This window comes from Spermophilus citellus (assembly GCF_964194105.1).
Source record: "Spermophilus citellus genome assembly, chromosome: 12".
NCBI classification, from domain to species: domain Eukaryota; kingdom Metazoa; phylum Chordata; class Mammalia; order Rodentia; family Sciuridae; genus Spermophilus; species Spermophilus citellus.
Genome location: NC_138198.1, coordinates 95,702,448 through 95,729,697, shown reverse-complemented (window position 1 = coordinate 95,729,697; position 27,250 = coordinate 95,702,448). Strand labels below are relative to the sequence as shown.

Here is a 27,250-nt window from a genome sequence, read left to right as displayed (position 1 = left end):
TTAAAGTAATGCATACACACACACACACACACACACTCACACACACACACACACACACACAATAAAAACGACAGACAAGGTGCGAAGATGATGTTTTACTTATGCACTAGAAATGTACTCAATCAGGGCCCTGAGAGGCTCTGATCTGGGGCTGAGAGGCTCTGATCTGGGGATGGGGACCTGTGGGTCAAAGGCCCCCAAGGCCACAAGCTTCTTCCCTGCCCTTTCGATGATTGCAGACAAATGAGGGCCTCTCCACTTGAGCCTCACTCCAAACACCTCCCCATCCCAGAGCTATACCTCCTTCCTCACCACCATCAGAGACAAGGATCAGGCTCCACTGTCAGGAGGGTGGTCTCCAAATGGCCCCTGTAATGATGGATAACTGGATGGAAGGGCAGATGAAGACAGCTACATGCTCCTAAACACACACGTATATCAGGTAGTCATAATAAAACTACATCCAGTGTTTAGTGCTCAGACATTCCAGGCCTGCCTGTTCATGTGACAATATCACCTCTGTCCATCCTCGTGACAAACCCATGACATGGCCAGTTTAATTAATAACCATCACGACACGTGGTTATTTGCATTAACAATTAATTTCATTTAAATGTAATTTAAAATGTGATCTCTCAACCTCACTAGCCATGTTTCCAGTGTTCAATGGTTGAAAGAGGCTATGATGCCCCCCAACCTACAATAGGTTTCCGCCCCCATAAACGCATCCTGAGTAGGAAACATCCTAAGTAGAAAATGCATTTAAAATCCCAAAATGACCATGGCTTAGTGCACAGTGCACTGAGGTCTCAGTGGCTTCCTTTCATTAAAAAAAAAAGAGAGAGAGAGAGAGATCTAAATTCAAATTTTGAAGTCTGATTTTTAATGAATGTGCACAGTCTTTGCCCCATCATAAAGTCAAAAAATCCTTATTCAAAACATCCTACTATGGGAACATCTGTAGTGGGACCAATGCAGTCAGCACGATTGATGCAGAATGCTTCCTTAGACGATGCTGCTCTGAAATATTGCAAGTGGGGAAGGCATGGGGAACACTGTGCCTGCACATGCTAGCACAAGTACACACGTGGAAACACGCATGTGAGCCTAGGGGGCATCACTAGAATGTTCACATGTGCACAGCATATGGGCCATTGTGTGATTGTGTATATGCGTTTAGGCTGCCATGCATGTGCCTAAGAGGTGCCTAGCCCTTGTTCTCCACCCCAAACATCCTTCTTCCTGAAGGCATGATATGAACATGATCTCCAAAATCTAACCATCTGGGTTTCGAGGCTGGCCCTCTCACTTTCTAGCTGTGTGACCTTAGGCAAGTGGCTTAACTTCTCTGTGCCTCACCTTTCTCTTTATAAAATGAAGATGATAATGGAGCCATCAAGGGTTATTAGGAACATTACATGAGATAATACATGCAAAGCTCTCAGCGAGCCTCCAGCACACTGCGAGCTATTAATAAACGTTAGCTGTTACTGTCGTTTCCAGAAGGCAGTGTGTTTGCTACACTGGGACAGCCATGGAGAAGAGTCTGCAGGTAGGGGAGGGCATGGAGAGCACTGATCAGATGCAAGGATCGCTTCATATTTGAGCCCACTCACCAGTGTTTAGCGAGGGTATCGGGCGGGGCTGGGGATGAGCTGGTGAGGTGCTGCAGGGACACCACCGGCCCTGGGTAGAGAGTCTGGGGCAGAGACAGTGCTGGCAGCCAGCACAGGAGGAGGCTGGGTAGAAACGGAGGAGGAGCTCAGCCGTGGCGTGTTGTTTACAGCCTAGATCTTCCGCTCGTGCCCTCGGAAATGTGCTGCTTGGTGAGGAACAGTGAGACAGCCACGTGCCTAACTGCTTCACAATGTCAAAATTGCTTTCTAAATTCAGCAAAACACCAGGACCGTTATTCCCTCGCACTTGGCCCTCTAGGATCTAAAGTCTCACCTGGGAGATGAGACCAACCCACAAGCTGGAATGAGAAAGAACCTGAGCAGGGGAAGCACCTGAGGGAATCTCTAGTCGGAGGCAGTCAGAACACAAATCCGCCCAACAGGTATTGGTGGAGTGCCTGGGCTGCAGGACAGTCAGCCTTATGGGTGCTGCAGGGAGGCCCCCCCAAAAAGAAAAGATTAGCAAGAGCCCTGCCCTCCAGGAGTTGAGGGCCAGGACAAGAGCCCCAAGGGTCTCTGCAGCCTAGTGAGATGCATCCTCAGGGGCATGGGGTCTTGAGTGAGAAGATTGTGAATAGAAACTGGTATTTGAAATGTGCATGAAGGATAAATGCGACCTTACAGAGAGCAAAACAAGTTCCACCGAGATTGGGCAGCTTGCCACCCAGGGCCACACTGTGAGTCGACAAGATCCAGGTGTGAAATCTGTCCACTGTGGAAAGGTGAAAAAAGAAAGCATGCATGTGCATGCGGAATTCGGAGCAGAGCCTAAGAAGTGCCCACTGGGATAAGAGACCTCCATCCCGGCTTCAGCCAGCAGGTCTAACCTCCAGGAAGGTCCCACCCAAGTACAGGCTAGAGACTGCCTGTGTTTTCAGATGTGGCCAGCAGAGGGCATCAGGGCTACTGCACAGCCCAGACCATAGAGTTGGTGGCAGAGTTCTGCATTCAGAGCTTGGACTCTGAGGAGTACAGAGCACTCACACACCAGCATGGGTGAGCCCATATGCAACCCCAGCCATTTCCAAATGGAGGGTTGGGGTCCACCGTGGAGTACTTGGGTGGACAAGAGAAATCTCATGGCTCTTCCAGAATCAGGCACGTCCATCAGGTTGAATAAAGGAGGTGTCTCTCAGGAGGAGTTTGCACCTGGTGTAACATAAAATGGGTGTATTTTTTTTTCCGTTTCCATACAGGGAAAGCAAAGGGAGGGGTTGCTCCATCTGGCACCACCTCTGGGGTTCATCCCCAAGCAATGGAATAACAAAACGCTCCTGTCATGCTGTATGTATGGGGTCACAGTGGAGACATCTGCCTGAAACAGTCCCCAAAGACCCGCAATTTCCATGTCCTTTTGCAGATGCGTGACAGAGGAACCATGTCCTTTGCTACAGACCTGACCAGGAACTAGCCTCCTGCCTTAATGATAAGGCCATTTGCTGTAAGCCCTTGCTTGCCCTTTCGCAGAGAGACACCCCCAAGGACATCTTGGGACTCTTTCCCTTGAATAAAGGGCACCATTCTCATCTGAGGAGCCCAGGCCTTCTGCAGCTCAAAGCCACTGCAACCCAGCCTTGGCAAAATTCCCCAAATTCCAAAAGATAGGTTCTGAATTTGGCTTCTCTTCTTCCTTCTCTGAGAAGCAGCATTTGTCAGGTTTGGATAGAGACAGTTTAGAGACTCAGATGACAGTAATGAACAAGATGGTGATAACCAAAAAGGACATGCAGGGAACGAAGAAGTGAGGAAGCGGAAGAAAAGACGGGGCTACAGCCGAGTGGCCAGAGGGTGTCAGAAAAGCTGGGCTGAGGGTGGGTGACTGGCAGCATCGCAGTGCTACTGCTGAGGGGCTGTCCTCAGTTTCATGGGTGTGAATCTTGTGAAGCCAGCCAACCTGCTGACCCTGGCCCAGAGGGGTGCCACCTCTTCCCTCTCTAGGCACAAAGCTCACTCAGGGATGTGTCATCTCTTTTCTCTCCAGCCTAATGGGATTCCCTGAGAGCCGGGGCCTGAGAACTCACTGGACCTATGGTTTTATGAGTCAGGGGTGACGGTGATGGCCAGGGGTCAGGAAGAACAACTGCAGACTGTGCCAGGACTAGACCACTGAAGGTCCAGGCCAGGGGCTGCTTCCCAGGTCTGCCACTCACTCACTGCACCAGGCTTCCTCTCTGCATCTGTGGAGTGCAAACGGCAGTCTCTGCCTCGCCTACCTATTTCACACAGGTGTTACGATGTTCACATGAGGTGTTCTGCCAGGCCTGTAGCTCCGGACACCTCACCTGGGGTTGAGAAGATGGCTGCTGCTTTGGGGAGGGGGTGGGGTAGGCAGGAAAGTGCACAGAGAGAGTCAGGCTCCAGAGAAGAGGGAGGTTCCAGTAGTCCTGGTTCCGACCCACCCTGATGCCTGTCCCCAGGGATTCCTGAAGACCACCAGCCTCATCCCACCCCACATTGGCCTGTGGGTACACAGCTTTCCCTGGGAAAGCCTGTTTGCCACCCCACCCCTCCCACCACCTCTCCTGGGAATATCCTCCCACCTCCCCCTATTGCTGCAAACAGCTGTGATTCAGTCATTTCCAAGGAAACCAAAAAAAAAAAAAAAAAATCCCAACGTCAGGGGAAATTTCAACCACAAAGCAAGTGGTTCCAGAGGAGCATCTACAGCACCCAAGACGCAGCTTTGGGCTCCCAGCATTGTCAGCACCATCCTGAAGGAAGAGATGTAAACAGGACATATGTGCAGGAGACGGGGAAGAGGGAGATGGATGCTTCCCACAAGTGGAAATTAAAGTTATAACGTTTGTTGTTCGGCCACAGGGCCCTTGCCACCAGAGGAACCAAAAAGGAGAGGAAAAGTTAGCAAGGGCCCTCTTCCCAGGGAATGGATCCTGCTCTTCTCTCTGCAGAGGCAGTCTAGATTCAGATAGAGCCCTGCTCAGCCAGCCCTGAGCTGTGTGACAGCAGGTCTCACCTGGGCAGCTCTCTCTGCTGGTTACAGCCTCACCCCCTCAGGAGTCCCCAGCGCTGGTTTGGACTCCACATTCAGGACCTGGTCACTGTCTGTTTTCTCACAGCTCATGCTACAGACGTATTCTCTTCAAGAATACACTTGTATAAATTATCTATCACCCTCATCTGCACATATAGGGGCACACACCATGCTGAGCGATGGGGCACACTAACTACACCTGTGTCCCTCCCTGTCACTGTGTACTAACATGACAAAGTCAGTTGGATCTATGGTCTCACCATGTGGATTTTTGAAAGCCCTGGGAGCTGGTTAGAAAGTCAGTCCTCAGAGCCCAGGGACCAGAATCCTTTAGAATAGAAATGATAGCCCTCAGAATTTTTCCAGATAGTGACATTGGTCTTGTTTTAACATTCTGAGATGATTGACTCAGGAAAACACCAAAAAAAAAATTATAAACCAAATAGGATATGTACGTACTCATGTCTTCTAATATAGTGTCTGAGTCTGCCTCATCCAAATCAAAAGAGATGTTACTTCAGTTCTAGAATCATCAGTTGATTCATAGTCAGGAAGGCTTTCCAGCATGGAGTTTCTATACGTGGAGAAGACCTGGGTGCAGGGAAGTGGGCCACCCCTCAGAGGCCACACGGCAGCCGGGTCCTCAGGGCTAGCCAAGCCTCCAGGTAGCTCCAAGCGTGAGGAAATAAATACAGAGGGCCACTTTTCACCAGCCCATGGTGTAGACAGCCTGAGCCTCCAGGACCCATCACCTCAGATTCCCCAGCCTGCCGAAGGGGCTCTGTAAACACCCAGCTCCCTGACTCTGTGGGGCATGTCACCTCTTCTCCACGGCTGAAGCCGAGCACACACTGCCGGAACGGGCAGTGCCTGCATTCAGATCTAGTCTTCAACCTTCTCTTCCCTCTCTCCCCCTCCCTCTCTTCCCCTCTGGCCCTTGGGATGTATTTTGCATCCTTTAAATGATCTTGTTTATTCTATGTGTCGGAATATAGTTATCTGAATATTAATTATGGCTTGAGTGAAGTTCATCGGTTGAATGCAGGAATTGAGAATTCCTCCTTCACTTTCAGCCACCTGCTTTGATTTCTCTGTTTATCTGCTTGACTGAGCTGAAATCAGTTTCTGTAAGTGAAAGTCGGCTGCTTGGAGCAGATGTTAATGCTCAGAAATAGTGTACGGTCTGCTATTAGCATAAGTAGCATGATGCTAATAAATAGAGGTGCGCAGGGCTGGTGGCTGTGGCAGTGACGGGGACTGAGGGACAGCGACCTACCAGGAGAGTGAGCCTCAGCCCAGCCCGGAGGAAGAGGGGAGAGCCCCAGCCTGGGTGCTGGGCACCTTCTGTCCGAGACAGCCCTGCCGTCCCCCATCCCCAGCACCCAGTATGCAGCCGGCTGGGGGCCGATGATTAATGACAGTCAGGACTGTAACCAAATTGTAGTGCCATTAGCACCAAGTCACGACTGACAACTAGATACATCATCTCTGAGGTTTCTATCCAGCTAACTAATTTAACTATGTGAATACGGGAAACGCTGCACTGATGCCATAAGGCAAATATTGCCAAGACCCGGGAGCGCGTCAGTAACTAATGAGAGATGGGGAATCCATCAGGGCCCAGCAGTCAGGGTCAGCAGATCTGTCTTTATGGTGTTTGGACTGTGAGGCTTTGGAAGAACTCCACGGTACACCCCAAGGAGCCAGGACCCAACAAGCAGTTAAGTCAAGCCTCCAACTCCGGGACCACCCCCTCTCCTTGCCCTTGATGTGGAAATGACAAGATTTCTTTCTAAGTCAGGGAAGGACAGATCTGATCATGGCCGTGCCTCTTTTCCCATCCCCCAAGTCCCTTCCCTGTCTCTGCAGCTCCCCTCTCTCTCCAGGAGAGGGACTTGCAGGCGCTTTGTGAGACACAGGTGGGCCTCGCTTCTCACAGGAGCTGCTCCTGAAATAGTGAAAGCAAATTGTTATTATCTTCTTTTTTGTCATCTTTTTTTTTTTTTACAATGAATCTTATTTGAAATGTGCTGTGTTTGCTCATCAGAAGAGCCTTATAAGGAATCCTTTTAGAACTGAAAGAATCCTTCTGCCTTGTGAATAGTTGCCCTTTAATTCATCTGGTTTATGAGCTTGGGGGTCCCACATGGCCATGTTTCTTAAGGCCAGTCCCTGCATTAGCTGGTGATTTATTCTCCAACTCGGAAAGTCCCCCACTCAGGTGCACCTGCCCACACACACTACTGTATGGGCCAGTGTCTAGGTGGCTAGCGGGCAGGGACACTGACTTCATGATAGAAACCCCAGATTTGCAAGCTTCTCACCTGCCTTGCTGGATGCAGAATATCACAGAATGGCTCTTCAGTAAATCTTGTCCCCTGTGTGGGGTTCCCAACCCACATCCAGGGAATTGAGGACAAGCTCATAAAATGACTCCTGAAAGCAGACATTTAGGAAAAGTCAAAGTGCTCCAGCAATGGGAAAGAGACCTTTGTGCACGCGCGAATGTGTAGTTCCGCCATGCACCCATAGCACCTACCTGACGCCAGAGTGCGAGGGCATGGACCAGCTGAGCCAGCTTGCCGGAAAGCTCCATCTGGAAGTGGCCGCCCACACCAGTAAGCTCGGAAGACAGTAATGGCAACAACCCAGATAATTCTGGAAAATTTAGCTTCCAGGAGAGAAATCCAGATAATGGAGATGGGAAGAAAGACTTTGGCGCCTGAACAATAGTGCAGCAACACCTTGTTTCCTGGCTTATTTTTTTCCCCAGAAAATAAAAAGGCAAATTCTGACCCATGTACTCTGATCCATTTATCTCAGACACCTAAGAGCATATATTCCCTTTTCCCTTCAAAGAGGCTATTAGCGTTTCCCTTAAAAGTCTGCTCTGTAATCCAAAAGCTGTTTCAGATGTAAATGGGTACCATCTCCCCAAAAGATAACGTGCATCCCTCAATCTCAGTGCATTATTTAACAAACCCTGGACAGGGGTTACAGAGGTGACTGAGAGGCAGTCCCTGCCCTCAAAATACCTACAAAGAAATAAAGTACAAAGCCGCATTTTCCCACACGGCCACAGGAACACACATTCAAAGTGCTGGGGATGCTCAGAAGAAGAAAGGCTGTCTCCTGAGGGGATGACTTGGGGAGCCGCTGCACGGGGTGTCCTTCGATCTCAGCCTTGATGAATGGATATGATTGTGAAATGCAAAGATCAGCAGAAGTGCCCTCTGGAAGGAGAATGCGTTTTGAGTAATGGTAGAGAGGTGCTGGGGAAGGGTGCCCACAGGCGTGATCCCCCGCAGTGCACACAGCAGAAGGCAAGCCAGCCCATGCTGTCAAGGGCCTGGACAGCAGGTCAAGGAAGGTGGGCTATAGGCCATGGGCAGGGGTCTCATGCTCAGGCTTTTGCTTGAAATTTCCCAGGGTGGACTTAACCTGTAAAAAAGTTAAGGGAGAGGCTCAGTCACTCACCACTCCATAGTCACCAGTGTTGTGCCCTTAAGGACCTCCTCTGCATCCAGATCTCAGGATGCAGGGGCCTGCCTCTTCCCACTCGTGGCTGCATCTAACATCCTAAGAGCCACAATGGAGCAGTTGTTGTACCTTTGATAGAAGGAACACAACAGAAGCCTCCACTCCCAAACTTCTCACCTCCAAGGCACTCTGCTCTTTCCCTCCTCTCCTGCCCTATCCCAAGCCCTCCACTCCTTTAAAGGTTTTGCTTTAAAACAAACTGCTCTTATTAAATAAATAATTGATTCCCTTTCCCATTTTTTATTAATCAAAGGCTAATCAGAGCTGCAGATCGGCATGTGGCAACCAGTGTCAGCCACATGGAGTGGATATAATTCTTGCTAAAAGCAGCCAGGCGCTATTTTTGTTTTCCCCGTGCAGCCTCATCAAGGGGACATGTGTGATTTCCAGGAGGCTTTGTGACATACTGAGAGATGACTGGGGACTGGGGACTCCAGGTTGGTGAGATCAGCCAGAGTCTACACTCTCCGGACACCTCAGCCCTGGAAGGAGACAGTTTGATGTCCAGACTCCTAAATTGAAGAGAGACTAGTTGGGGGTGGACCTGGGACACAAGAGACTCTGGGTAAACGAGGTCAGGCAGCACAGGACTCAGAGAGCCATCCCAGGCAAAGATTCAGACTAGCATCTGACCTTAGGCTGAGGGTCCTTGGGGCCCTCCCAGAAGCCTGTGTCCTTACTCCACCCTGCTGAGAATCCTGCCTCAGCAGAGAGACACTATCTCAGCCTCAAGCCTGCCCTCACCTATGACACCCCCAGCTTGAAGATGGCACTGGTGACATCAGGGTGTTATGCCTGGGCCACGTTCTTTCAGTCCTTTTTTTCATTTTTTTCTTTCAATCCTGCTGATTTTTTCCTTCTTTTTTCTTCCCCCTTCCCTCTCCCTCTGTACTTATTGATCCAAATGTAGAAAAAAGTCTATTAATCCTAAACCCAGAGAAGATTAGAAATAGGGCCGAAAGGGCTTGACAGGACAGAGCCCCACGAGCATTATCTCTTGGGAAGGTGACTACTTCAGGGACAGAAAGAGGAAAAGATCAAAGGAAAGAAGTAGAGCGTGGACTGAAGACAGGCCATCCCAAAAGTAAGTGGATCCCTGGTGTCTGCCCGATGGAGCTCTCCAATCTCAGCTTCTTGACAACCTCCCAGTTTTGCAAATGGAGGCTTGCAAATGGGAGGCCAGGCTTGGGCAGGTGGGGAACTATAAGGATGCTCCGAACTCACCCCTTCTTAGGGCAATTTGAAAGTAGGCAGGGGTTTGTACGTTTTCATCTCCTCTTGGGTCACAGAGATGCCCGCTCTTGTCTAGAGTCTCCCACAATTCAAGGAGGGCACCTGCTGATGACCAACTCCATACAATTTGGGAAGCATATTTGTGGCTGCTGGTGTGGCACTCAGCAGGGGACTGAGAAGCTGGGTGACCCACCCACCAGAGACCTTAACCTCTCTCTGCCTATTTCCTCCCTCTATAAAATGGGTGCAATCATGATAGGGTTGTGGTTAGAATCATGTGAGATTATATGTAGGAAGAGCCTGAGAATGTGTTAATCTTATTAGGAATAAATAGTTAGTATTATACTTTCACTGGAAGTATGGGAGTCTGGCTGGGGCTGGTAGAGGGTCTAGCCAACTCTCCTCTCAGGATGGCTTGGGGAGTAAGGTCTTTGGGGACAATACAGCAGTTAAGCAGTGTGTCAATGCTGATGTAGCCCAAAGCACGTGGTTCTGTGTGGTGGGTGTTCTCCATGCTGTGAGTAGACATAGCACAAACTCAGGACCGCCCACGGCAGCCTCTTGAGATTGAGAATTCGTGTCTCATCCCCTCCAGATCCCGCTCTGCAATGACAGGATCAGAATCTCTGGTTGTGTCTTCTTTTATCTGCTCTCATGCAGTGGGCTTGGTGTGCTGCTTCTGGCCAGATCTGAGCTCCTGGGGTCAGAAATAATGTCTTCAGGATCATGGGCCATCAAGGACAGAGCACTGAACTAAAGGGCTCCCCTGTGTCCTGCTTACCAGGCATGCCTCTAGGAATCAGAGGAAGAGGTCAGGGCCACCCATCCAAGAACTTCTGAGACTAGTCCCCACGCACTATCTCATCTATTCTCCCTAGGACTAAAGGCGAGAAGCTGGAACTAGTCTATCCCCATTTTACAGAAGAGGACACTAAGTCACAGAGCATTTGAGGGACTTGCCCAGGGAAATATCCAAATCAAGAGCCTGATTCGAAACCCTAAAATACACCACCTCCATCTGGGTTGTCCCACACAAGTGCCCCAGTGCCTGAGGAAAGCAGTAATTTGGAGGTTAAAAAATAAAGGGATAAGCTAAGAGCAGATGGCTTGGTTGTTATTATCTGCCTGAAATTATGGCCATTAGAGTCCAAGTTACCAGTTTACAGAGGAGTAACAGCAAAAGAGAAAGCCTGGTATGGTGGAGGAAAATACTGCTGAACAAGGAGACTGCAGTGTTGAGGTTTTGAAATTATTATTATTATAAAAATAACACATGCACACGGTAAAAAGTGCAAAGGGGTACACATGAAGTGTGATTTTCACTCCCACTTGAGACCCTCATCCCACTTTCCAGAAGGTGCAGCTTCCTGTGCATTCTTCCAGAAATATGTCAAGTAGAGACAGGCACACGCAAACACACCCACATATACTTTCTGTTGTGGAAATTGGAATATATTCTCTGTGCTGCTGTGCACCTTGATTTTCAGCTTTACAATGTCTTTCGGATCTTTCCAAGTCAGCATACAAATGAACTACCTCATTTCATTTGGTTCTGCATAGTACTTCATTGTCCAGGTTGTCACAACTTATGCAGCTGGGCCCCCATTCCACTGATAGACATGTCACTTATTCCTAGTCTTGTGCCTTTTTTTATTCCAAACCACACACACACACAAAAAAAAAATCCTTGTGCACATCCATTGCATACATGTCCAATTGCACCTGCAGAATAAATTCTTATAAGAATTCATTTCCATTAGATTTAAGCATTCTACATTTTGAGTGATATTTGTCTCCAAAGAGTTTATACCAATGTAGATTCCCATTAAATCTCCTTTAGGGAATTCCTATTTTCCCAAATTCCTTATTAGCATTGTATATTATCAGAAAATGTTATTTGCTAAGACTTGGTTTTCCGATCCTCCCTTACACTAGCTATCTATGTGGCCTCAAATAAGCCAGTTTGTTCCCTGGCCTCAATTTCCTCACCTGCCAACTGAGGTTTAGACTAACTAATCTTTAAGAACTCTTGTAGTTCCACCTGTCTGTCACTTGAGTATCTACTAAGTGTCTGCTGGGACCCTTGAGTTTTCCTAGCCTAAAGGAACTAAAAGTCTGGCTGGGAATCTAGGACATACCAGAGATTTTAAGGAGCAGCTTGGGACAGTCTGGAATCAAGTACAAAATTGGGCAGTTTAGACTTTATAGAAGAGAAGAGTGATCAAAAGTCCAGGGCCTAGGGGCCACCTTGGAGGACATACCTGCATGGAAGGAGTAGGAAAACGCTCAGAGGTGGCTATTTGGAAATAACAACAGAAAATGTGTTGCCCACCCTCAGCCCAGAATCTGGAAAAACCAATCCAAATTCTGTCTCCTCCACCACCCCACAGTCTGCTTGTTTCTCACCATGGACTGAAACTGAGTGAAACATCAGGTTTGTCTCAGAGCATGGTTTGATGTTCCGGTTCAGTGAGGATCAGTTCCCATTCCAGCAGCTTCCCTAAGTACCGCATTCTTTGTGGAAACATTACTTCGGTTTACTGTTCTGGGGGGAAAAACTACTACACATAAACCTTGATTAACCCAACTTCTCAGAAAATGGTGGATTCTAATTAGTTTCGTTTTCTGGGTAATGGAGGGTAAAAAGAGATTTGGAGGTTCAGCTCATCCGAAGAATGATTTTATAAGGCTTGAGTTCCCCACCGACTTGGGTCAGTCTGGGCCGGTGACCCTTCTCTGATGTTGGATTCAAACTAGAGACCAGAGCAACTCAGGTGGGGCTGACGGTGGCCAAGCTGACATAGGGGACTACATTGTTATCTTTGGCTGTTGGTCAGATTGGGTCAACTCTCCAAAGTGTGGGGCTCACTATTTTCTTCTTGATAATTGTGTCCATTTGTGAGTGATTTGGTCCATCTTCCTGCAAGAGGGGTGAGGCAGTAAGGAAACCACTGCAATGGGTTGGGGATTCTGCTACACTGATGTTATTCAGTTTATATAAATTAGTATTATTATTAGCCAGTTTTTTGCTGTTGGAGAGGGTCCTGGCCTAACATCTCACTTAATAATAAGGATACTGAGTCCCAGATACTTGGAGAGGCTTGTCCCAGAATTCCCAGAGAATCCCTGTGGTGAAAGCTTCCTACAAATCCAGGCTCTTTGATATTAGATTATGTGACTTGTCCATACCCCACAGCCCCATGAGGGGCAATGCTAGGGTTCAAACTAGGGCCAGTGGACACCTGAACTTCTGCAAAAAGGTTCCCAAAGCCCTTGGAACCTCCTTCTCCTTGGACTTTGGAATCTCTTTGTCAGGTAGGGGCCTCCCTGAGTCTGCATTTGAGAATACCTAATGCCAGCCTGAGGCTGGTAGTTGGTATGAAAGATCCTGCTCTGCAAACAGGTCGCCTTCTATGCTCCATGAAAATACCATTCTTAGAGAATAGCCCTGCTTTCATGCAGGCTACACCCCAGGCAGCCACCTCCTATGAGTCCTGCTAGAGGAAACTCAAAACCCAGAACATTTCCAGCCCCTGCAGATCATGGGTAACCTCACAGCCAGACTAATGCAAATTAACTCTCCTTTAAGGGTGACTTGTGAGTTGAAACAAAATGTACCCTCTACGGCCCTTAAAGGTTCCTGTATTCTGAGACTAGGAGGTAGTCCTAACCTTGGCCCTGTTACCATCTGGCCATGTGATGTGTCTTTGCTACTTGGTCCTCCAGAGATAAAAAGAAGATACAATAATTTCCACCCCACCTACCTCCCAGAGCTGCAGGGGTAATTGAGGTCAGTGGTGCTGAAACTTCAGTGTGCCTCAAAATCCCCTGGAGTTCTTGTTAAATGCAGATGGCTGAGACCCACCCTGGAGTTCTGAGTGACTAAGCAGGGCCCATGACTTTGCATTTCTAATAGGTTCCCCATGATGCCCACCACCCCATCCTGGCTAATGATGCATCCACAGGTCATGAACCAGTGCTCTAGGAGACTGTGAAGAAGGGATTTTTTAGATGCTATTCTTCTTATTATTTTTATTTTTTGTAAAACGCAGGCCTTTACTTAAAATGAGAGAGTATCATTTCCTCCCTAGACTTCCATGTCTGATGAATTTGAATATTCACAAATCCCATTTGCTTGTCCAAGGACCCATGGAAGTTTTAGGTATGTCATAGATCAGTTCAGTTAGTCACTAAACGAGCGTACAAATATGATCATCCTTCCTTCGTTTTTCCCTACCCATTCCCAAGAATGGTCAGCACAGAAATCAGAAGGGTCTCCCCAAGAAGTAGAGAAACGTTAAAATTCTCACCTCTCTGCTCCTCTGCATAAAGGTAGTCACAGACACAGAACCTATGCCCATGCAATCAGGCAGGTCCTCCCACTCCCCTTGGCTCACCCCAGAAACCCACCCACAAGGGCTCTGTTTGCCATGAGCATAGCTGGTCCCCAATCTGGATATGGGGTCCCACTTCTACCAGAGTTATTGTCTGGAGTTAGTTAGAAGAAAATGATTTAAAAATGGAAAAAGATCCAGAAGATATTAACCCCAGATAAGGGCCTCGTTATGGGTGCCTATTGGTGGAGACAGATGTTAAAGCACAGCACATCTGAAGGGAGGGGCGCGCCCTCGTCCTAACAGGCTGGTCGTGCTGTCCCATCGGTCCTCAGAGCTCAGGAAGGGAATCAGGAGCCACCCTGTGGCCAGTTCTGGAGGAAGGGAGAGGCAGGAACCAAATAACAGAAGAGTGGTCAGACGAGCCAGAGGCACCTAGGAGAGGGAGAGGTGGTTAACAAAGAGAAAAAGGAGGAGGGCTGGAGGAGAGAGGGAAAAGGGAGGGCTGGAGGGCGAGAAGCTGGGGAGAGGAAGGGGGCGCAGACAAAGAGCAGAGCGGGAAGCCGCCGCAGGCTGCGCTGCCGCCCAGAGCCCCAGCGCCCCCGCCCCACCCGGGGCAGCGAGGCTCCGGGCTCCCGCCCTGGCCTCCGGGGTCTCCCTAGCACAAGGGCCAGGTCACGGCCACAACCGCCGCAAGTCACAGCCGGAGCACGCGGGGAGCCGAGCGTGGGACCCAGCGCGGCACCCGGGTTGGCGAAGGCGGTGGCTCTGGGTGACGCCCAGCGGGGGAGCCCAGTCTTTTTCCCATTCTCTGCCCGCATCCCCGCCCTTAATGGCTCGGTAATTGATTGGCCCCGCGTCCTATTTTCACCGCGGGCGGCCGGCGCCAGAGGTCGACTAATACCAATATTTCCCGCGGCTGCTCCGCGGTGTAGATGCTCCTGCTCGGGGCTGCCCCGCCGGCCCCGAATTTACCTTTGGTTTAACAAGAAGTGGGAGCTGAGTCAGGCATTAGGGCGCGTCAAGTCAAGTCAAGTCAACACAAATAAAAAATAAATAAATAAATAAAATAGAGGAGGGGCGATGGGGACGGGGGAGGAGAGAGATTTGTCAGCGCTGGAGCATCGAGACAGCCTGGGGTTAATTGTGGGCAAGAGCAGGGGAAATGAGGAGGAGGCAAAGGGGCGGGGAAGGAAGGGAAGAGATGATTGAGGAGGGGGAAAGAGAAAGGGGTTTTAAAGACCCTGGGATTCTTATTCCTGGGGTTGGCATTTGAAGCTGTCTGTAATCGGCCATTTTCCTTGTCACCCACCTTGTCACCCACACATACACACACACACACACACACACACACACACACACACACACAGGGCACCCTGCACCCTGGGCCACCTTACCATCTCTCCCCCAAGTTATTATCTAGTCCAGTTTTAAATGGCCTTTCCCTCCAACCGGATGTGACTCATTCAAGTCAGAGAAAGAAACTAACATTGAGGGAGGTATGGCCTGATGCTGGGAACTGTGCCAGGTGATAATCAAATATTATCTCATTTAACCTCCTTAATAGCCCCAGAAGACAGACCCCACCAGTGCAGGGCAAGGTGTCTTTCTCCAGGTTGTGTTGACAGCACCCAGGCAGCCAGGGAAACTGGTTCCTCAGGGGAACAATCTGAGAAACAGAGACTGCACAAACGAAGGGCAGTAACATACCTAGGGCAGATATTCAGAATGCTCAGTTAACTGGCATAAGTTGTCAGAAGCCACATGCCCTTTCCCCTCCACCACGGCTTCCATCTTCCCCTCTGTTGACTAATTATAGATGGATTAATCTGTGGTTATTTTTTAAAGACAGTGTAGAGACTCAAGTTTCACGCTGAGATAAAGGACCAAACAGGGCTGGTAACTTGAGAATGTGTAAGATCAAGGGCTGAGAAGCCAAAAAAGCTGTGTCATGGGGGCTCCTTTCTGTAGTCCTCGGATCTGGACCCCTCCCTGGACCCACTCTGCCACAGTCTGAGCTGTAGCGCTCAGCTGATGAGCATCCCATGGTGGGCCTGAATTTCCCAGCACCAAGCCTGGGCAGGCACCTGTGGCCTGCTTGCCCAGCACTGGTCCTCCCCTGGCAAGCCTGAGTATCTAAACTTCTTATTGATCAGGACTGCTAATGCGAGACTCGGATCCCACAGCTGGGGACAGCCCAGGACTGGGAACATATGACAATCATCCAGTGGTAAGGAGTGGTGCTTCTCCCTATAGCACCCTGAACACCCTTGCTAAGGAGATTGGGAATTGTGAATAGATTTCCTGATGTCCCAAAAGAACATTTGGGATCTCTCTAAGCCCTATTCCTGGTCCCAAAAAAGACTTGGAGGAGCATGAGACTGGATTCATGTCAGCCCTCACCTTGAGAGAAATGCCCAATGACAACCTCTTAAGACTTCTCCCAAAATGTGGGGTTCCCCCATCTTTTCCTCATTCAATATAGACTCCTGAACACTGCAAACCAAGCCCATCTGAACACTTCCCAGCCACATGGTGAGTCCTGAGGGAAACAGTAAGAGGAGGTGGAACAGTATCTACTCCCAACCTCTCAGTCTAGTTGTGGACAGCAACCTGTCCTCTGCTAACTAATTACAGAACAAAGAGAGAAGGTGTGACGGCCTCCTCTTGTGGTTCTTCACTCTGGAAATTCTGCAGCATTCAGAGACAGGAGCATTCATGTGTCTGGTCGGATATGGGGTGGTTTCATGGAGGCAGATAGCCAGGGTGAGGAGAATACAATGCCAGAAATGTGAGCCAGAGCAAATGACGGGGACACTTGGGAGACTGGATGTTGTCCCACAGGATGGGCTCAACATGGACAGGAAAAAGCCAGTGATCAAAGATGCAGACCCAGGCTCTCTAGTGGTTCTGCTGCCCTGTAAGCAGGTATGAGGGGGTACCACCTCACTGGCGTGGAGCTCATCTCAGACCAACACCCTGCACCTATTGACAACTCCTCTACTCCCTCTCTCAGCTCTTCTCTCCACCTCCTTGTTAATGTGAGGAGGAGGAAACATTTCACAGATCAGTTTGCCTCCATCCAACACACATGGATGGACAAACACACACACACACACATACACACACACCTTATCAGTCAGACCTGGCAGGATCTCATGGAAAGGTGACTAAAATTTCCCCTTAAGCTCAATTCCTAGTCCCAATCTCAGTTCATCTTCTCTCTGAGCTCCAAATGGGTCCTAGGCTGAGGCTGAGGCTGGGGCCAGAGGGAGATGCATGGTCCTTGTCATCTGTAGCTCACAGGTCAGAAGACAGAAGACTCCACAGTGGTCACTGTGCCAGCTGTAGATTTTGTTGGATGGTAGGGTGGGGTGGGGAATATGGGGACAAGAAGAAGCATGGCATGTCGCATGGGTCAGGAGGCAGTGGGACTTATTTAGAAAATAATTGAAGAGCTGCCCTTTCCTGAGGCATTACTGTGTGTCCTGGGCACCTGGTTCCCATTATCTCACTCAGTCCTGGACCGACTACTAGGAAGGAAGCACCAGTTCTCTTCTTTTCTTACAGAAGCATAACAGGCTATGGGAGGTTATGAGCAGTAGCTCCTAACTCTTTAAACTCACTGGGTGCTGAGTGATGATAACATGTCATAACCGGGTGGGATGGAGGAGACAACAGAAGTTCCTCTGAGACTTAAGAGAAATGAAAAGGGAAGCTGGATTCCCTATCCCTACCCTAGAGGGTGCATGCAATGTTGTCCCCTGCTCTCTATAGCTGTCACTCCTCAAGCCCTGCTGCCTGCTTGGCAGGATGAAGGACAGGCTTTCACAGGCAGACGGGAGAGGCCAGGGTCACCGCCAGCAAAGGTTCACCCAGCACTGCTCCTACCGCCCAGACGGCTGCTCTGATCCTCTGCTGAAAATGTCACACGGGAGACAGGCACGCTGTGATCTTCAGAAAGCCACAGTGCATCTGTGATGACATGTGGGCATCAAGATTTGCATATTTATTATAGATAAGCTGTCAAAATGTATGTTGTCAATTTCACCTTATACTCCAGATTTAATGGTGCGCGTAAAGGACAGAAAATCTTTAATATTAATATTAATATGATTTTAGATTATAAGACCGCATTGTAGATATCAATCAGCCAACCCTTAAGGACATGTCACTCAAGTTGATATAGTTTATAGAAAATTAATGTAATCTATCCTGTATGATCTATTACAGGGGGCACGAGGAGAGAAAAGAGTGTGGGTGCATGGGTGGGGGTTGGGGGCGCATTATGACTTGCAACAGCTCTCCATACGTGCTAATTTGTGTTCGTGCCTGAAACATCAGAGAAGGGAATCTGCACGTTTTAGACTCAGCACGAACCTTGGAGATCAGCCACACCAACTCTTTCTCTTTGCTGCACAGGAAAGGGGGTCCAGAGAATGGAGTGACAGGGCCACAGTCATTCAACTGGTTAGTGGCAAGGGGGAGGCTTCATGCCTCCCGATACACTCCTCCTCTCTCCCCACAGGATCATCTGTTTCACAGGATCCCAGGGACTCCTCCCCATGCCGAGAGGTCCGGAGGACCTTGGCAGTACAGAGAGAGGGTCTCCGTGGGCAGCTCTGGCACTCACTCTCTGCTCACTGAAATCATGGATGGAACATCTTTATGGACATGGCAGGATTATGAGGACAGAGTGACGGCCAAGAAATGCATGACATCATGAGACCGTTCCCTCTGGGTGGGAAGGGATTATCTCCAGAAAGTCTTAGGACCTACACTAAAGTCTCTGCCAGACACTAGCAGACCCAGGGTTTTCTTGAAATGGGCTTTTTAGTTTCAAGGAATCATCCAGGATGGATAGGGCTGAACAGTGGGCACTGATGGCTTGCAGGCTCCTAGCTCTGTCTCGAGGTCCTGTTATCCCTCCACCCAATCACCTGCCCAGACCCAGCTTGTTTCAATTATGCAGAAGGGAAAAGACAACTTTCTTTACCAGTCACTTATGAATCTGTGACCCGCTACCAGCTGGGTCAACCAATAACCCAAGGGCCTCCTAGATCAGAGAGCCCAGCTCCAAAACCTGCTCTTAATGGCTCAGCTATGACAAAGTCTAACCAAGATAACCCCTCTCTGGGTCTTCCTTGCTACACCCATAAAATAGGGATGAAAAGCCACTCCCTACTTAACCCACAGCTCACGGTGAATGTGCTCTGTAAAGTGTTGGAAGCACATAGCCCCCGGTGTGGTCCCTGCAGTTCTGGGCCATGTCCAAGAGCCTGGAATGTGAACAGGGGAGCTGGGGCCAGGGCAAACTGGTGCCTATCCCTCTGGAGTCTGGCTCAGCCAATTTAGGCCCCCAGAACATAGGGTGAGAGAAGAGAGGCCTGGCAATATGAGGAATGGTCTCTCTAATCTACAAGCCTCACTCCTTCCTCGGGGACCTCAAGTATGCAGAAAACTGGAATCTTTCTCAAGGGCCAACAGGGATGTCCTGCTGCCTAAGTGACCACAGAGACCTTCTCCCTCCATTTCTCCTAGGTCTTAACAAGAAACACCTTGTCTGCCAGCTCAGGAACCTACCTTGCTCTCTCAGGCCCCTCTTCCTGCTCAGGTCCACAGGCTGACTCTCCCTCTAGAGGTCAGGAGTCAGGAAAGCTGTGGGTGGGTAGTTCTGGCCCTCAGAGTTTGTACACATCCACACTGTGTATCTGCTGCAAGAAAAGGCTGGGTGAGCTACGAAGGTCACAGGCAAAGCAAGTCCAGGGCCACTGAGGCGGTGCTGCTAACTGGGGGCTCCTCAGTGAATCCTGACCGGCCAAGCCAGGCAGACTTGACCTCAGCTGCCCACAGATCTCAGCATCTTATTTACATACTGCTGCAGACTGAGGAACACCTGAAGCATTTTTCATCCTGTTCAAACTACAAAAGCCTTCTCGGGTACCTCTGTGTTACTGCTTCCCTACAATGGCAAAATGCTGATAGGAGGAATTTTTTTTTCTTTTTTTAATCTTCCACCAAAGCCTCTAAGAAAGATGACCCACAGCAGAGGGAGGAGGGTACAAACAAAGCCAGACAAAATGAAGAGGGCACACCATCCTTGAGCATGCCTCTCTCTCCCAGGAGGGTTTCAGCGTGGGAGAGCAGGGCTATCACCCACCCCGTGGGCCCAGCACCCCCACACTTCTTGGGGAGACAGCTGATCCCCAGTCACCATCCTGAATCATGGCTCTTTTAAGATTTAAAGCTGGTAACACAGACACTGTGTCCAGGAAAAGAGTAAAAGAAGCAGGTGGGGCTGAAGGGACATTGCCAGCTGTTGGCATGCCCCAGGGGACTGCCCTTCATCTACAGGCTTTCAGAACCTGCAGGTGGAAGTGACAGGGACACAGGCCTGGGTTCAATCCAAATAAAAGGATTCTTACCTGATGCTTTTGGTGCCCTAGAGAAAGGGGGATCCAGGACCAGTTTTCAGGGATCCAATGGCCCTCTGAATCTTTGGGCAAAATTGCTTGTGTTTGCATGTGTGCTTGCACCTACAATGGGGAGTGCATTTTTCCAGTGTTCATCAAATTTTCAAAGGTCAAAGAACCCCTCAAAAGCATTAACAATCCACTGGGCTACCCTGCAGTGCTGAGCTGTAGAGTCCAGGGCCTCCGGAGGCCTGGGCTACAAGGTGGAAGAAGTGTACAAACAGGACTCCTCACTTGGGAAATCAAAACCGTGCTAGAACAAGAATGTCGAGGGGTGAGCAGTGGCAGGAGGTGGGGCGCTTTCTGGCCCCTGCTTCATGCCCTGAGAGGGAAGCCAGGAGTGCACAGGCTCCCTGTGGTTCTGAGTCTCACCGGTCCTTGGAATCTCTGACCCTTCGTTCTCTGGCGCTCACCCAGAGATTGTTCCCTCCCCTGACCCTGTCTATCGCCAGTTTGCTAATATCTGTTGTTATGCATTCTCAAGTCCCCTTTCCTTCATTTCCTCCATTAATACTTCTTGTTCAGGGGAGGATAAACAGGGTCATCACTGCACTATAAAGTGCGCCACGGGCTGCGTGTCGCTTATTGCCCAGGGGTCTGCTAATTGGAATTTATAAAGTTCAATAAAAACTATAATCCAATAAGGGCTGGAGCTCTTCTTCATTTATCTTTGGGGTAATATTGTGCCTGCCTGCCTGACCACCCTCTTGCCTGCCATCCAGCACTCTGAAACCAGGGAAGAGTCACCCAAAGGGCCTTTTCTAGGAGCCACAGGGTTCCTGAGAGTAGCTAGCAGTGACTCAAGGGCTGGGCAGCCAGGTGAGGGGCAAGGAGGGCCTGGTGCTGGCTTGCAGGATCTCCCATTCCCCAGTGACCAGCCATGGTGACTGTGCTTTAAGGCCTGGAGAAAGTGTGTAGGGGCCAGACCAATTGTCATCTTTTGCACCATTACAGACTCACCACCAGTGACAGCCCCATCCCAGCTCCTGCAATGGCCTCACACACACCCATCCACACATACCCTTTAGGAAAACTCAGGTGATCTGCCATAACCCAATGTAAGCTTGATGGACCCTTAGAAAGGAAGGTGGCTTGTTTTAGTCTAGAAGGTTTCACAGAGTAAGGTGTCACCTGGATACACTTTGGCCCAGGCCAGAGCTGTCTCAGTCACCCATGGTGATGCTTGATACCCACCATGAGCCCTTTCCACAGTGAGGTAGAAAAGAAAGTGGAAAGAGGGGTACCCACAGCCATGCTGAAAGGCCCTGCACTAGAGACAGTTACAGAACTGTGTTAGACAAGGGGGTGCCAACTGCCTTGTTTTGCCCAGAACTGAGGTAGTTCCCAGACATGTGACTTGTGGTGCTAAAACCTGATGGGCATGGGGGAAGGACCCACCTGTACAAAATGTTGGTGACAGGGAAGGTGGATGGAATTCAATCCCCCTAGGCAGCTCCTAGAGATCTCCGCCCTGCTGCTGCCTGGCAGCCACGCTGGGACCAACATCACTTCATACCAAATACCTACCTGCAAAAAAACATGTCATTTCCCATTACCTTCAAGAAGCCCTCACTTGAAAACTAACATAAATGCCCTCTGGCAGGAAGGTACCCCAGTCCCAAACGCAAACCGCTGGCCCTTTGCTCAGAGCTGCCAGGCCTCTGGGCACTCTCTGAGTGGGGAGGGGAGCTGGACACTCTGCTGGCCCAACACCAGCCTTTCTATAAGGGCAAGGAGAGGGGCTGACAGACCCCACCGTATTCGTGGCTCACCAGGGCTAAGAGGAAGCAAAGGCCTGCAGAGGCAGCTGTCCTCATCAGCCCCTGTGTTTGGATGGGGGTGGGTATATGACGTACCCATGTATGAGAATTGTGTGATACCAAGAGTGGAAGGCACAGTCCGGAAGCCTCTTAGGACTTCCCAGTTTGGCAGAGAGACGGAATATGGGCCATGCTGTCTACTGCAGCTTCTGGGGGAGGGGAGTTGGTCAAGAGGTGAAATGGGAACAAACTACTTCCAGAGATGGGCCCTAGCAGTGAGAGCTTCACAGCTAAGGGCTGACCCCTGCTGCCTCACAGCAATGGTGGGGTGAACCACCCTGTCTGAACCCAGGGCCTCATGGCCAGTCAATGTCATGGAAAAAGTTAAGACTGGGGATCCAGAGCTGCCTGGATTCTAAATCGGCTTCCTGCCACCCACATGGCATTTAGCCTTGAGTGAGTCATCCATCCAAGCCAACGCCCTGCTTGAGGAGTAACTTATATAAAGTGCTGACCACGCTGCCTGGTCCACAGGTAGTTAATTCTAGCCACTATTAAGCATCATTTATATTTTTGTGTGAAACAACCAAATGGAGAAAAGGGTCAGACTGTGGCCAAGGGGGAGGGTTCTGTCTTCCCCAGCCAAGGGTCAGCTAGCGCTTGGGGATGGAAGTTAGTAAAAATTGGAGCAGCAGGATACCTCACTTGGACTTGGGGGTCAGGAAGGAATTCCAAGAGGAAGTGATTAGAAGGGTCGTCCTGGGGCGGGGAGAGAAGAAAGAACCTGTGCACAAGCCTGCAAGTAGCCAGGAAGGAGGCCTGAGGGGAGGCCAGGCCTACCATGAGGCAGGGATGGGTTGTTGGGGCCCATGCGTAGGATGATGGAAAGTCAGTTAACAAACATTTTTGCCAGGAAAGGCAGTTTGCAGTCTGGAAGAGGAAAGATCTAAAACCCCCATCCCTCCCAATCCATCTCTAACCACTCCATTCAATTCCCTCCTCCCCTCACCATTCATTCATTCACTCACTCCCTCCACCAAAGCCAAAGCACATCAGGTGCCTCCATGTACCCAGCCCAAGACGCTGCTTTCTCATGTCCTGCCTGGGCATCTGACTTTGCTCTCTACCCAGTTCAGTCTCGTAGGGTGACTGACATTCCCAGCTTCCTGCAAAGCTCCATCTTGCCTTTCCATCCCTTGTCTCATTTATTTATTTGTTTCTTTCTTTCTTTCTTTATTTATATAGACATACCAGGGATTGAACCCAGGGGTGCTTAACCACTGAGCTACAAACCCAGCCCTTTTTTAATATTTTATTTAGAGACAAGATCTTGCTAACTTGCTTACGGCCTTGGTAAGTTGCTGAGGCTGGCTTTGAACTCATGATCCTCCTGCCTCAGCCCCTGGAAGTATAGGCCTTCACCCCCACACCTAGCACTTTGCTTTTCTTGATGGAGAAACCAAAGGACCAGGAGCCCAGGACACATCCCAGTGTCCCCCACAATCCAGTTGGAGGGTGGTACCAGGCCTTTCAACATCCTCGCCGATTGCCCAAGCCACACTATCTTTCCTCGGATGGGTCTGATCCATCTCCCCAGAAGACTGTGAATGCCAGAAGTCTGGAGTTCCACTAGCTAGAAGAAGGTGAAATGTGTGCTGGCTCTGGTTTCTAGTGGAGGGTGGATCAAGAAGTCCCAATTCCTACTGCTTGTGTTCAAGAAGCTAAGTTTGCAAAAGCACGGGGCATGGGAGAAAGACTTTGATGGGATGGGATCCCCAGGAAGCTTTTACCAGAGGATGCCCAGTGAGGAGAGGCTTGGGGAGGTATAAGGGGCAACTGTGAAAGGAAAACTTGTTGCACAAAAGAATGATGAGAAGCAAAAATCAAAAACAACAACAACAACAGAAAAATAAAGGAATAAGGAAAGACATTGGAGGGAAAGCAGGATGCAGTACAATCCAAACCTGCAAATCCCCCTCCTCCCGGCTCTGGAAGCCTTTCCTTCTACTATAAAAACCACAGCCGAACAGCAAGCCTGCCTGATGACAAAGGGAGATAATTGGCTCTCATGCAGATTTAAGCCCAAAGTTATCAAATAATAATAGCACACAGAAAAAGACACAGGCAAATGGGCCTGGAGAGCCCGCGTCTTCCAAAGGATGAGGATTTGTTAAAAGTATCTAAATTACGCTCCCGCGATGGAACAGGGAAATGGAGCATTTTTTCAAAAAAAGGATTTTCTTTTAATGCTTGGATACATTTTTAAAATTTCCTTTATGATTAGAGCTGTAATTTATATAATTTATTTTTAAAATATCCTTTTTTAATTTCCACCCGGTCCAGTTAAAGTTGAACTGAGAAGCCCACAGTAAATGATTTTTTTAATAAAACTGTTTAAAGGAGCCCCGACCTGAAATGGAACAGATATGTGGATTTTCACCGGGGGTGGGGGGGGACCATATATTGAAAAAATAAATTTCCTAACCCATTTTATACCCCAGATTTTATTACCTCCAGAAGCATTTTAAAATTCTAATTCCCTTTGCTTTCCTTAAGCTGTTTGTTTACCTCGGGAGACTCCTTGGGCTTGGGACCAGAAGTTCAATGGGTCAGTTTTATCATGAGTGGCCAAGGTGGTTTCACTTCCCTTTGATTCCTTATATGATCTGTCTATTTCTTAGTCTGCTTCACTGCTCCCCCGAGGACTGTGAGCTCCCTGAAGTCAGATACCATGGTAAGGGAAGAAATTTCCTCTCCCCTCTCATTAGCATTCAGCATGGTGCTATGCATACAGTCGGTGCTTAATAAATGTTTGCCGGTGATGTGCTATACTGTGGAGTAGTCCTAACCCACCAACCAAGCAGATGCCCTGGGCCAGGATACATTGCTACCTTCACAAAAAGCTTGGTCTACTGTTAAAATACCCAGGTCCCAAGAGACAGAGAGGAGAGAAAGAGACAGCTGTTAGTCAAGGATTCCTCAGGTGAGGGAATGAAGGAGACAAGGAGATGCTGACCTGGAACACCAGGGAAGATAGCAGAAGAGTTCTCATTGGAGAAAATGCACAAAGAGTTACCAGAGGATGCTTCAGACTGGAGACATCTATCACCATCTTTTTAGGGACTTGCCCCAAGCATCTCTTATATTTGCAAAGCCATAACCCCAGGGGAATCCCTTCCACATCTGTTGGGAGACATGCACACATATTGCCCAAATGAAGAACAAGGCACAAACTTAGGATTTGTGTGCCAGTCCAAGGACAATGCAGGAGAGGTGATTAAGACTGTAAATGCCATAGCAAGATGAGGGATGGGAAGGTTCAAGGAGGCTCAATAAGGAGGAAGCATTTGAACTTGGCCTGAAAGTGCAGGCTGGACACTCATTAGAGTCAGTATCAGCACAGACATCATTGTGGGAATGAGCAGAGTATATTTCAGGAACACTAGGAAACGGGGCTTATCTGAAGCCTAGCAAATGAAACTGGAAAAAAAAAGTTGGTCCTGATTAAGGAGGTCCTGGAGTGAGTGTAAGAATGGAGGATATCAAATCCTTCAAGTAAGCATGGTCTCTGCCCTACCCAGTGGTTCTCCAAACCTTTGTCTTTGGGAAGTAGATTTCAAACTGGAAGAAACCCACATTTCTGTCTGCCCATGGACACACATTTGCTGATCACAGAGAAGCCCATAGAACGAGGTTCACTCCTATTCTGAGGTCACTTGGGGGTGACCTATAGGCCATCCTAACTCCAGGATGACAGGCATACTGAAGAAGAGGGCCTGGAAGATGGCAGGTGACCTTCTAGACAGCACAGCCAGAAAAAGCTTCCAGGAGGAAGAGAGACCACAGCTTGTCCTTGGGAGATGAAGAGATTGATCTTAAGGTGAGGAAGGAAGAGCCATTGCTCTACTCCCAGGTTCCACTGCTGGACTCTAGAGTTATTAGTGGGCATCGGGGAAGGTGGAAGCTTCTTTCCTTCTCCTGGGCATCTGGGAAAGGCCCTTTTCCCATTTTCACTGGGACTTCCCATACCAGTGAGATCCCACCACCCTTTTCTGGCCTTAAGCACCCCTCCTCCTTGCAATGCCCTTCCCCTCAGTTCTCCACTCCCACAAGTACACGCCAAGGACCAGAGGTCTGCACCTCCTGCTGAGCAGCCAGGGAGAAGGGCCACTCGATGAGGAGACAAAGGCAGAGAAGAAGGGGAGGAAAGTCAAAGGAAGAAAAAAGAGCAGGAAGATGAGAAGGAGGAGGAGGTGGATAGGGAGAAGAAGACCAGGAGAAAGAAAAAGGAGGGGAGGAAGAGGAAGAAGAGAATCAAAAGGAGAAAGAGGAGGAAAAGAAAGAGAAAAAAAGATAGGGAAGGAAAGCAGAAAGAAGAGGAAGTGGAGAAAAGGAGGAAGAAAGAGAAGGCAAGGGTGATGGTTTAGTAATTTTAACAAAAGGAGCTTTGAGAGGGCGCTTGGCTGGGAAATCGTCGTGGAGGGGGCTCACTGGCAGTGCTCTACCAATGCTTACCACAGAGATGCCTGGCTCTCCCAGCCTAAGCTATTCCATGGGACATTATAAACTGCAACGGAGAAACTAATAGAAAGTCAGAAAGGTGGTTGAGGGGTGACTCAAAAACAGATCCTCTTCCAAATGCCACAGGAATACACACACACACTCACTACACACACACACACACACACACACACACACACACACACACACATACACACACAGACCCCGCCCGTTCCTGGCCTTCCCAGCCCTGGGAGGATGATGGAGCATGGGCCCAGACTGCTGCTCTGTTACCAAGGAGATGGCAATTACTCTGTGAGTTGTGTAGGATTTTTTTCTGCCTTTTTTTTACTTCCTTCCTTTCTTTCTTTTTTTTTTTTTAATTCTGAACCTGATAAACTGCAGTCAGCCTGGCTGCCCCCTCCTCCACCCTAACCCCCAGCCGCTGACTCTGCATTAAAGGTCAGGAGGGCTGTAAACAGTCCCCCTCCAACATGACAGATGCCCCTGCTTAGGGTAAGCATGGCAGGAGAGAAACCATTTGTCAAAGTATTTATAAAGTGGGTGGAGATGCTGAAGTTGTATTCTCTCCAGGTTTAAAAAGGAAGGAGGAAGGGAAAGAAGGAAGGAAGGAAGGGAAGGAGGGAGGGAGGGAGGGGGCAGAGGGCTGGGAAGGAAAGACTAACCCAGCAACATATCTCACAGGCCAGTGTCCTTTCTTGGCACCTGAGCTGCTTATCAA

The 27,250-nt window shown here is 49.2% G+C and overlaps 1 protein-coding gene across 2 annotated transcripts in view; it reads left to right on the top strand.

Moving 5' to 3' along the window:
* Positions 1-27,250, top strand: part of CELF4 (CUGBP Elav-like family member 4) — a 291,617-nt gene that overhangs the window by 24,715 nt on the left and 239,652 nt on the right. The gene's annotated exons all lie outside the window — the stretch shown is intronic.